Genomic DNA, 11716 nt, shown 5'->3' with positions numbered 1-11716 from the left:
CTCAAACTGGTTTACCTCTTCTGCCAGTGTGTCTTTTCGGTCCTTTGTTTAGCTCGCTCTATAAGAGGTCAGATTGTCCGTTTTGCCAAACTGTGAGACTGCCACTGACCCCGGTCGGCCCACCATCCACACCCCCCACCATCCCCCTCCCCCCCCCCACAGTTCCGACACCAGAGTGATAGCAATAGCATGTTACATGTAGGTTAAAAGTATTAGACAATACAGCTTCTACCTCTCTTTTCTTTTTAAGAGAACCCAATGTAGACAGACATCGAGAGTGTTGCCTCTTCAGCTGTTGAACTTCCTGGTCCCATTCCTAGGGTTCTTGTAAGATAAAATGCCATGCTCCTGTAGTATAGTGCAGGATGCCATTTAATAGATCTCATTTGTAGTTTTTTTTTTGGGGGGGGGGGGGTTATGATCTCACTTGATCCAAAGCCATTATTTGCTGTTTGGCTGTGGGTTGGGCCATGCAATGGAGATTACCTTTATACCTCAGAAAGTGTTCATTAAAAGACTGTACAAACCACAGAACAGAACAAGCATCATTAAAAGCCCATTCCAAGTCCGTATCTAAAGTTTGATTGGCTAAGAATACAGTGGACCTTCCACATTTGCTGTGGTTAGGGGCACAGACCCCCATGAACATGGGGAAACAAATGCAATAATAATTAAAAAAAAATTACTTGAGAAAGCAACTCTCTGGGAATTTCTAGGTCTTCTGGGCAATGCTATGGTCAAGATCTGCCTGAGGTTACCATGAAATTGTGCTGGAGGAGCTACAAATGCCTGAGAGTGTTCTCTCTGGGAATCTAGGTCCTCCCGGGCCTGCTGTGGTCAAGATCTTCTAGAAGTTGCCATGGATTGTGTTGGATGAGCTATCAACTGCCTAGGAGTCTTAGGAGAAGTCTTATCTCTAGGCATCTCTAGATCCTCCAGCGTGACTTTGGCAGAAGTTCGACAATGGAGTCATACTGGAGAGGATTCCGATTCGAGACTATTGACATCAATCACTCTATCCACAAAAGTCAAGCTACCAATGTGGAGGATCAACTATATTTTGATTTGCCAGACGAGGAGACAAAGGAGGTGGCCATCCTAGCCTCGCTAGAGAAGGAGTTTCAAAATCTGAGCACAACCACCAGAGGCCCTTGTCCTTTTCTTCCCCCAAACAGTGTAGAAGGTGAGTGAGACAGAGAGAGGGCCCCTCTGAAAATCTTGGCACTCTAACACCTCTAAAAGGGGATATTTCAGTCGCCTGTACTCAGCCTATTGGGCTTCATGGGCCATCCCAAGACTTTGAATTGTGCCCAGAGCGCACCAGCAACCAGTTGAGCTGTTGCAACAAAGGAGAGAAAAAAGGCAAGAGAGATGGAAAGATGTGGGTAAAACTTGTAATTTAATTGGATTGGACTGTTTAATTCGAATTAAATGGTTTGATACTTGTTAAATAATGGCTCCTTAAACGCTTAGTAACAAGTCCGTCCTCCAGCAACTATTCAGTTCCACTACTAGCCTTCTTTTCCCACTCCTTTGCATTTTTCTTCAATCACTCTCAAATCCCAGATCTTAACTTACTTTTCATCTATTCTGTGGAATTCTGCTACCCCTCAAGAGCTACTGATGCATTTCTGCCAACCCTAGTCCTCCTTTTCCTTATACTTCTCTCTTTTCTTTAATTTTCCAAGAGACAAGCCCACCCACTTAATGAATTCTGATGTTTTAAAATCATTTAACTCACTAAAGCATGGGATCAACTTTCTTAAAGCAAGTTAGCTAATGCTGATTAGCATCAGCATTAATTAAGAATCTAGAGAGTTAAACAGTATCTCAGTAGGAAAATTTAATGAGTTATTAACTTTACATGTTAATAACTAGATGTTTCAGAGCTTCGGAGGTTGAATCAATCTCATGCAGCTATCTAGATGTTGTTGGACTGCACTTGCAGCAGACCCTAGCTAGTAGAGTTGTTTGTGAAGGTACTAAGGCGGGTTACAGACCGCCGCTTTGCGGCGTCTGTCTGCCGCTGCCGCCGTTTGCTCCGTGCAGGAGCCGCAGCCGCCCACCTCCTCACTGGCTCCCCCCGTGACCGAAAAAAAAGAAGCTCCATTTTGGAGCTTCTTTAAGCGGCGCCTCTATGACGTCGCGAGGCGCCAGGGGCGGACTCGCAACATCATAGACGCCGCAACACATGCGGACGCACAGCATCTGATACGTAAATATGGCGGCCGCCGTGTGGAACGGCCACCGCTATATTGTACGTACAGAATACGTACTAGGGTTAGGGGGGTGCGGAAGCACCGCCCCTTCCTAACCCTAGTACGTATTCATTACGTACTAAATGGCGGTGTGTAACCTGCCACAGTGTTCTCACTGTGTTGTTGTTTCCTTTGGAATGCTGTCCATTTCTGTAGAGATGGTATTTGGAAACAATGGATTTGGGACTATCTGATTTTTTTTTCCAGACTTTGCTTCCACTTTCATGTCACCTATATCTGTGTAAATAAATGCAAACTTTACAAAACTCCTGATGTTCTTCCAAAAGAAACCAACCCTGGATAAAGTCTGTCTGCAGCACTGGAATTCAGCATTTTATAACAATATTTTCTCACTCTTCAAACATGAGCACACCAGAATATAGGATGGATCTGTATATGCAATGCAGGTGGAAGAACAGATTTGATTTTCAACCAGCCTAGAGACCAGACTTGCTCTCTCCCACTGTTGCTCCCAAAATAAATCCCTTTATAACTGAATGATGCACTAGGCAGCACAATATCTGTTTCTTATTCCAATATTGGATAGCCCTAGCTCACAGGGATTCTGCCTGTATGTATATGCCATGTGTGTTTGCACATAGTAGTGACTCACTGAGATGAACCTAAAGAGATACATTGTAGAGGAGACAACTTTAATCTATTGCTTGGACAATTTTTTTTAAATAACAGATCCCAGTATTACCCAGCCATTAGTAGCCTTACTTACTGGGAGATTCTAGAGAGTTTATCATTGGGGGGGAGGGACAATTGGAAGTATAAACAATGATTAACCTGTGATAATCCTGCACTTGCGCTAATAGTTTTCACGACGTTGTGTTTAAAGTGATTTTATCCTGTGAATAACCCATTATCACGCAATTGCACTAATGATTTTCACACAACGTCGAGGTGAAAGGTGATTAAAATGCTATTAATCTGTGAATAACCAGGCAAGAAACAGCAGCAAATCATTCACGGGATTTTCCCATGAATGACTTTTTGCTGTTTATTGCCTGGTTATTCCCTGGTTATTCACAGGATAATGGCTCTTGTGTTAATCTCATTTTAATTGTGTTTTGATGTCAGTTGTGCAATTTTCTTGGGTTAATGACTGTTTAAAGTCCCAATTTCTCCTTGTGTGATAAACTCCTTAAGAGTTTTCATCCAAAAAACGTAGCTTTCCTAAGTCTCTCTGTTACAACTGGAATTTGCTAGTACACCTGCCCCTCCATATTCGCTAGGGTTAAGGGCACAAGACCCCTGTGAATATGGAAAAACTGCAGATAACAAAAACACCATGTTTTTACCTGAGAGGACACCTCTTTAGGAATCTTTAGGTCCTCCAGGGCAACTCTGTGGTCAACGTCCAACAGACACTGACATAGAACTGCGCTGGAGGAGCTACGAAGGATTGGTAGTGTGTTCTCTCTAGGAATCTCTAGGTCTTTTGGTGCCATTTTTTGTTAAAGTTGACCATAGAGTTGGACTGGATGACCTAGATATTCCTAGAGGGAACATATTAATCACATCTGTGAATAATCAAATCCGCAAATATGGAGGGATGAGTGTAATTTGGTTCTTTGTAACTAGGATCTTAAATTGTAAAAAAGAGCAGCCCCTACTGGCTACTATGGCTGAGTCCAGTCTTGAAAGCTGAGTAATAGGAGTGCTGTTCCCAGAGATCATTCTTTATCATTAGCAAGTAAAAATTACGTGGAACAGCAGGCGTCACTATAGATTCACATCAGAATTTTCAGTCCTTGGAGTAATAACAAGAAGCATCATTTCCTTATTTGTGACCATTCAAGTATCTGAATTGCTGACTTTGAATTGCGGTACTCCTGCTCAGTTCCTTCAATAGCTGCATCATCAGAAGTAGGAATTCAGCAGACAGAGCTGCCTGCCCCATTACACCATCCCATGCCAGGAAAAGCTTCACCTACTTCATTTCAGTTGTTGGTATGCAGATGTTAAAGCATATGAACTCTGCCAGAACAAAGCCTGCAAATGTAATTGGAAGGTAATGGTTGTTCCCCATATTCTCATTTAAACACACACACACACCAAAGCACAATTCCTCACATTTTTAAAGAGATAAGTATGACAGCCAGAGACTCTAGCAGGTGTTAGCTTAACATATGGCCAAAACACACGGCAGAAATAAGCTAGTTTGAGACTGTTTTAACTGCCTTGGCTCAGTGCTAGGGGCTCCTGGGAAGGAGTTTATTGTGACAGAGAAGGCTAAATGCCTCACAAAACTACAGTTCCCAGACTTCCCTAGCATTGAAAAAGGGCAGTTAAAGTGGTCTCAAACCGGATTATTTCTGCAGTGTGTTTTGGACTTTGGTGTAGAAGCCTCACTTGTCAACTGGCTTGAGCAGCCAAGAAGTTGAGAGACTAATAAGAATGAACACTTTCAAAGACAGATTGAATGGAACTAGCACCTTCTTGTAAAGGTGTGATAATTAATTTTCCTCTGTGCGTGCATCCATCTGCACGCACATGTACTAGATGACAATGGATTAGTGGTCTAGGAGACCAATATCACTTTAGCTGTTCTGGCTCCTTCCTGTGGAATCCTGGGATTTGTCATTTAGTCAAATTCTTAGCATCCCCTGGTACAGAGCTATAATTCACTTTCATGAGTGATAATTCCTTAAACTAGGGCCCCATTCATACTGGGGTAAAAGACATGGAGGGAACTGGGATGATCCGGATGCCCCTCCCCCGAATCGCTCCGTTAGCAAGTGCCCACTACAAATTGAAATCGAATGCATTTTGACAGAAATCGAATGCATTCTGTAGATTGGCCGCTGCCAATCAAGCTATCGTCATGGTGACGTTTGCAGGGCATCGGGGAAAGTCTCCTCCCTTTTTAAAGAGCCAGGCACAGGGGTTTCAGCGGCTGAAGCAGGGAGAGAGATGCCTCTCTCTCTCTCTCTCTCTCTCTCTTTTTATAAACCTGTGGGCTTTTGGGTCAGATCTGCCCCTGTCCCAGGCAGAGGATGGGATTGCCATGCTTTTTTTTTTTTTTGCTTTTAAAAGCAACATTAGCTTTCCCTTTGCTTCCCTTGCTGTATCTGCTCAAGAAGACAAATCATTCGCATATTTGCTCAAAAAAAATTGGTAAAAATGTAACATTGATTGTTTGCAACATTTGTAGCTTCTCCCTCTGCAAGTGCAAGCCTGGCTCCATCTGCCTCTGGAATAGAAACCATGCGCTCAAAAAAAAAATGGTTAAAAATTAAACATACATTCTGCCATATAAACCATGCGCAGGTGCGCTCAAAAAATATGGTTAAAAATTAAATATACATTCTGGAATAGAAATTGTTTGCATTTGAAAAGGGGGGGGGGTTTGCCTGACATGAGCTCCGTTCATCCTCCTGCAAGGGAAGGAATGCCTAGTGACAGAGGGCTTTGGGCAGGGGATGCAGGGAAAAGAGGCTCCTAAAGAATGCCTTCCCTTGCTCCCTTCTTCCCAGGGCTCTTTCCTCCTCCCCCTCCCCTCCGATGAGGGGAGGAAATGCCTTGCCCTTTGCCCACCCTCTGACCTCAAATCCCTCCCTCAATTTGCCTCGATCGTGATCGAGGCCAAGTTCTCATTCCCAGGACCCGGGGTTTTTAAAAAGAAACGGCATTTGCACCGATTTCAAAAGACCTGCGCTAGGGGCCATTTAACACGGAACGGGTGTGCAAGCCCCGGATTCGCTTGTGTGAGATTCGGGGTGAGTAGGAACTTCACGTGATTGAATCGGTTTCAAAACCGATTTTTTTTGTAATGTGAATGAGCTCTAGGAGGACTGATAGCTACATCAATTCATTGTGGACAAACACCCGGGACACCTGGATCAAAAGACTGGCGAAACCTTGTTCAGTCATTATTTCACACGGTAAATCAACATCTGCAGTAGAGAATCTCCACACTTGCCCTCCTACTCAGGTATGAGTGAGGCAGAATGGGAAACAAAGCATTCCTCTACTGTCCACGTTTATTCAAGATGCTATTGATAGCTACAAAGTTCTGGAGTAGACCAGAGCTCTCTAGCAAACACACCGCAGAAGTAATCCAGTTTGAGACTGCTTTAACTGCCCTGGCTCAATGCTAGCAAATTCTGGGAGCTATAGTTTTGTGAGACATTTAGGCTTCTCTGTCAGAGAACTCTGGTGCTACAATAAACTACAATTCCAAGGATTCCCTAGCACTGAGCAGTTGAAACGGTCTCGAACTGGATTATTTCTGCTGTGTGTTTTGGACCTAAGTATTCCATCACTCATGCCAATTAAAATGGTATTGAATTTATATAATTGTGTAATGCCGATACACCCTCATTCATTATAAGGAGTTCAAAGACAAGGTGTACTAGTCTGAAAAATCAGTATGCATAGGGATCTTGTTACCTCTTTGGAACTAAAGGTAAGAAAGAATAAGCTCTTCCAGAACATAGAATCGTAGAGTTGGAAGAGACCACAAGGGCCATCCAATCCAACCCCCTGCCATGCAGGAAATCCAAATCAAAGCTTCCCCGACAGCATGGCCACATAGCTCGAAAAACCCGCAAAAAACTATGGATGCTGGCCATGAAAACCTTCAACTTCACATTAGAAAGAAAGAAGTTGGAAACATAAGCTTTTGTAGACTGGAGCCTACTTCCTCAGATGCAGTATAAGGATATATTCATATCTTTTTGAACAGTACATTTCAACTACATAATTATTCATTGAATATCAATCCTAGTTTAAAATTGCAGTTATACAAAATACAATAACTAGTGCACTCTGAAAAGAATGCATTTCAGAACAATGGAGCCAAATCTGTCAGTACAGCTAGGAGGCTCTATCTATAAAAGTCACTTTTCAGAAAAGCCCTGATTTTATCTTTGTTTCTCTCCCAGAAACTCTGTAATGATTATCCATATATGTACAAACGTGATTTGCTTAAATATGATAGTTTCTGAGCCAGCTTTACCAGACTTACAACAGCCTGTGCTACCATAAGAAAAAAGCCTGGACCATAAAAGTGAAAATTTCCCCTGGCACCGGCACAAAAATAATTTCACTGCTCATTTATTTTCCAAAAGGCTCTACTCCCAAGCCCCTGAACACAGAAACACTGGTTTCTGAAGAGACTCGGGACCAAGCGAACATGGCAACAACTTGGACTATGAAAAACATGCCTTCTAGACTGTGGTCATTTCTCCACCAATATCAAATAGGCAACACTTTCCTGGAAATAATTGGTCACAGTTTTTAAGGAACTGATTTGATCCTGAGAAAGGAGGGGAAGAACCTAAGTATAGTTTCAGTTAAAAGGCCCACTAATAGGTTTCTTGGCAGGAGTAAAATTGGCTCAACCTTTCTCTTTCCAAAGCAATAAAGGGAAAGACACAGAATGAATCAAATAATTAAAGAGTGCTTCTTTCTTTCCCAGATGTCAGATATTCAGAGATATTAGCTGGCATTTTTTAAGAAGACTAATACATCGTCTGTATACTGGAACTAGACAATATTATTTTTCAGAAACATTGATTGATTGATTGATTGATCTGTTTATTTAGTTCCCTCCTTTCTCCTGATATAGAGATCCAAAGCGGCTAACAACAAATTTAAAACAGTACAAATTAAAAACAATACAAAAGCATTAAAAGTTTAAATATTTAAGTTTAAAACACAATTAATTTAAAAACTTAAAAACAGTACACATTAAAATATTAAAATGTATTGGAAAAATGTAATGATTCAATTCAATTGACATCTGAATTGCACAGCATTTACAACCCTAACCCTCATCAGTTTGAAAAAGCCTGCTGCCACAAAAAAACCAAAACAAAACAAGGCAGGGATGGGGCCATCCTGGGCCTCATTCCTACTGCATTTTAAACCAGTTAGCAAAGCAGTTTGAATCAGTTTAAATGACCCTGGTTCACACTTTAACTGAATTGCTGAAGCGGTTTGGAGAGGATGGCTATGCACTAGACCCATTTAACTTGTGTCTGACGCTGATTTTTTTCCACGTCTTTTTTACCAAATTGATTCAATGCAAATGTGAACCAGATGCAGATTGGATTCGATTTCACAAATTGAATTTAAGAATTGCTTCCACACAAGTGTGAACCTAATGTGGATCAGAATCAATTTATTATGACGTATTAATGGATCGCCAGGTGGGCGTTTTTTGTGGCACAGTAAAGCGGAAATGATAACCTGTGTCCAACCACTCTTCTTCCTTTCCACAATGTCTTGGACGAGCACCAAGCAGAAGTATGTAAATACAAATGCAGTGATGGACAGATTTTAAAAAAGCATATTGGAAACTATTCTATTTAAACTGATTCATTAGTCAATGTGAACCACAAGTGGGTTATCTACCTCAGGAAATGGTTTAAATAGAATCAATTCATAGGTAGATGTGAACCATAAGCTGGTTATTTTAATGCCAGAAAATGTGATCAAGGCAAATGTAGTGTGAACGACACTCCAATGTCGAATCGATCTATCGATTTGGATTGTAAACCGATTCATTTGTAAGTGGGAATGAGACCCTGGCCTTTCTAGGGAAGGAGTTCCAGAGCCTCGGAGCAGCCAAGGAGAAGGCCCTTTCCCTTGTTCCCACCAAAAGAGTTTGAGAGGATGATAGGATCAGAGAGAAAAACCTCTCCAGAAGATCTTAGTGCTCTAATGGGCTCCTAAAGGGAGATATGGTTCTTCAACTAACTTGGACCCAAGCCCATAGGACTTTATAGGTAAAAACCAGCATTTTGAATTGTGCCTGGAAATGTCACAAAGAAGCATTAATGTGCATCTTTTTACTTTTGGGATTTCAGTGACAATGCATTTCCGATATCACTTTATTGCACAATTGTGTGTGATAATCATTCATGCAATTACTCACAATTTTTGTTTAATTTGCAGGATGCTTTAAATGCTCTTTAATCTCTCTTTACTTTTGAAATCAGCCCCAGTGTGATAAACTTCTATGCTAGGGAAATTTGCGGACTGTAGGTTTGTGAGACATTTAGCTTGCTCTGTCAGGGAGCTCTGGTGCCAAAATAAACTACAGTTCCCTAGCACTGACTCAGAGCAGTTAAAGTGTTCTCAAACAGGATTATTTCTGCAGTGTGTTTTGGATCTCAGAAGTCCAGTTTGCCTCTACAGTTGCTCTGAGTCCCTGATGTGACCATTCCTGAGCACTGACTCTTGTTAAGGAGAGCCAGACAGTTTTCTGTGGAGCTTGGGTGACATATTAAACGGAAAGGAAACCAAATCACTGACAAGAGAAAAAAATGAATTAAAGTGAACACAAGTGAGCCTACTACTAGGGTTTATGGTGATGGTGGGAAACCAATGTTTCTATCATACTGCATCCCTACAGGGTAATTCAGCAAAGTTATTCCAAGTGGCTGGCAATTATCTACACCTTAGATCTTGTGTAGGGGAGAAAGAATACTTATGTGGTCCATGGCCCCTTATGAACAATTTACAAGACACTTTGCTTTCATTCATTCCAACTTGAATGCCTCGGTCGAATGTGCTGGATGTACCTTATGGAACGACCTGTCCTCTTAGGTTGCTGCCACAGTGCAGAAATAAAGCAGTTCAACACCACTTTAAACTTCCATGGCTCAATGCTATGGAATTCTGGGATTTGTATTTTGGTGAGGCACCAGAGTTCTCTGTCAGGGAAAGCTAAATAACTCACAAAACTACAAATCCCATAATTGCATAGTACAAAGCCATAGCAGTTAAAGTGGTGTCAAATTGCTTTATTTCTGCAGTGTGGCTGCAGCCTAAGAGGTCAAGTGTGGCAGCATCCTAAGAGGACAAGGACATTTTTTTCTCTCCTGGAGAGGAACAAAAAGGTGAGGAGGGTGCTTGGAGCAGCCACCTCTGCTAAGGAAGGAGAAGGAAGAGAGTAGGGAAGCTCACTGGATCATGGCCTCTGGCAGGGCCCATCCTGAGCCACACTGCAGAACTGCTTCTTCTTCCTTTGTCCGTCTCATCGCTGCCCCAGTTCTTAAGATGAGATGCTCTTGCATGAATATATTTATGTATATTCATGAATATACATGAATGTGTGAATGAAAATACAGATACTAAACAAACTATATATTTTTTATTCATATGCTGTATTGTGTTTGGAAGGGTGGTGCGATGTCCACACACAGATGTAAATGGGGTCACAAGAGTGAAAGGTTTGAGAATCACTGATGTGTTGAGTTGAGTTTATTCATTACATTTAATACATTTTTTATTCAAAACACACTGCAGAAACAATCCAATTTGGGACTGCTTTGCCTGCCCTGGCTCAGTGCTAGGCATTTCTGGGAACTGTCATTTTGTAAGACATTTAGCCTTCTCTCTTAGAGAACTCTGATGCCACAATAAACTACAAGTCTCAGGATTCCCGAACACTGAGCCAGGGCAGTTAAAGTAGTTTCAAACTGGATTATCTCTGCAGTGTGTTTTGGATCACAGGCATTCATTGAAATTATTTGGGCTATTTTTAAAAAATAGAAAAAAAATAATTCTTTTAGTCCTAGTTGATATGGAAGGACTTTTTAACAGCAAGTACTGAATTCTACCTTGTCTGTTACGATTTCAATGTTTTTAATCTGTTTTCCTTGTTAATAGGATAGCTTAACACCCACACACACTGTGTTCTGTTTAACCTGTGTTGTGTGTCCTGATGGGCCCCAAATTGAGAGAAAGGCAGAATACCAAAATAAATAAATAAATAAATAAATAATTTTTAAAAAAGTAACTTAAAAGTAATCATGGCACTTTGAAAGGAACACTTAATGCATAACACATTGCTTTGAACAAGAAGAAAAGTGATGACAAATGTGTTACATTTTGAAAATAACATTCCACACACAGATTTTTTGAATAATACAGTTTGAAGACTGGAGCAGTGGTGGTATGAGGTGAGTGACCTATGTTCTTTCACTCTTTGCCTGTTCTCAATCATTGCTTATAAGTGGTTTTGATCAGCTTTGGTATGTGTGCCAAGTGCATCTGTTCCCATAGAAGTCAGATTTTGCCATGAGCAATACACAAGTTCCCTCAAGACTAGATTACTGCAACTCACTCTACAGAGGACGCTTCAGAAAAGCAGCAAGAAAGGTCATCAGTTCCAGAATGTAATAGCTGGGATGTTGAAAAGAGCTAGAAGGCTTTGGGAATACGTCATATCCTTGTTACAAGAGCTATACTAGCTTCTGATATGTTTCTAAGAACAATTAAACATGCTCATTATTACTTTTAAAGCCCTAATTGGCTTAGTCTCAGGATTTCTGGAGGACGCACTCCTCCAAAGCAAACCTTCTCACTGTCAAAGACCTACAGGGGTGTCCCTTCTTTGAAACCTGTCCATGCTGAGATGAATCTGCCAGGGATGTGGAAGAGGGTCTTCTACGCAACAGCCCCTCTAGGCTGTGGAAGCCTCTGTTTTGGAAAGT

Source organism: Sceloporus undulatus, chromosome 5 (assembly GCF_019175285.1).
Source record: "Sceloporus undulatus isolate JIND9_A2432 ecotype Alabama chromosome 5, SceUnd_v1.1, whole genome shotgun sequence".
Classification (NCBI taxonomy): Eukaryota; Metazoa; Chordata; class Lepidosauria; order Squamata; family Phrynosomatidae; genus Sceloporus; species Sceloporus undulatus.
Note: the sequence above shows the minus strand (reverse complement) of the source record.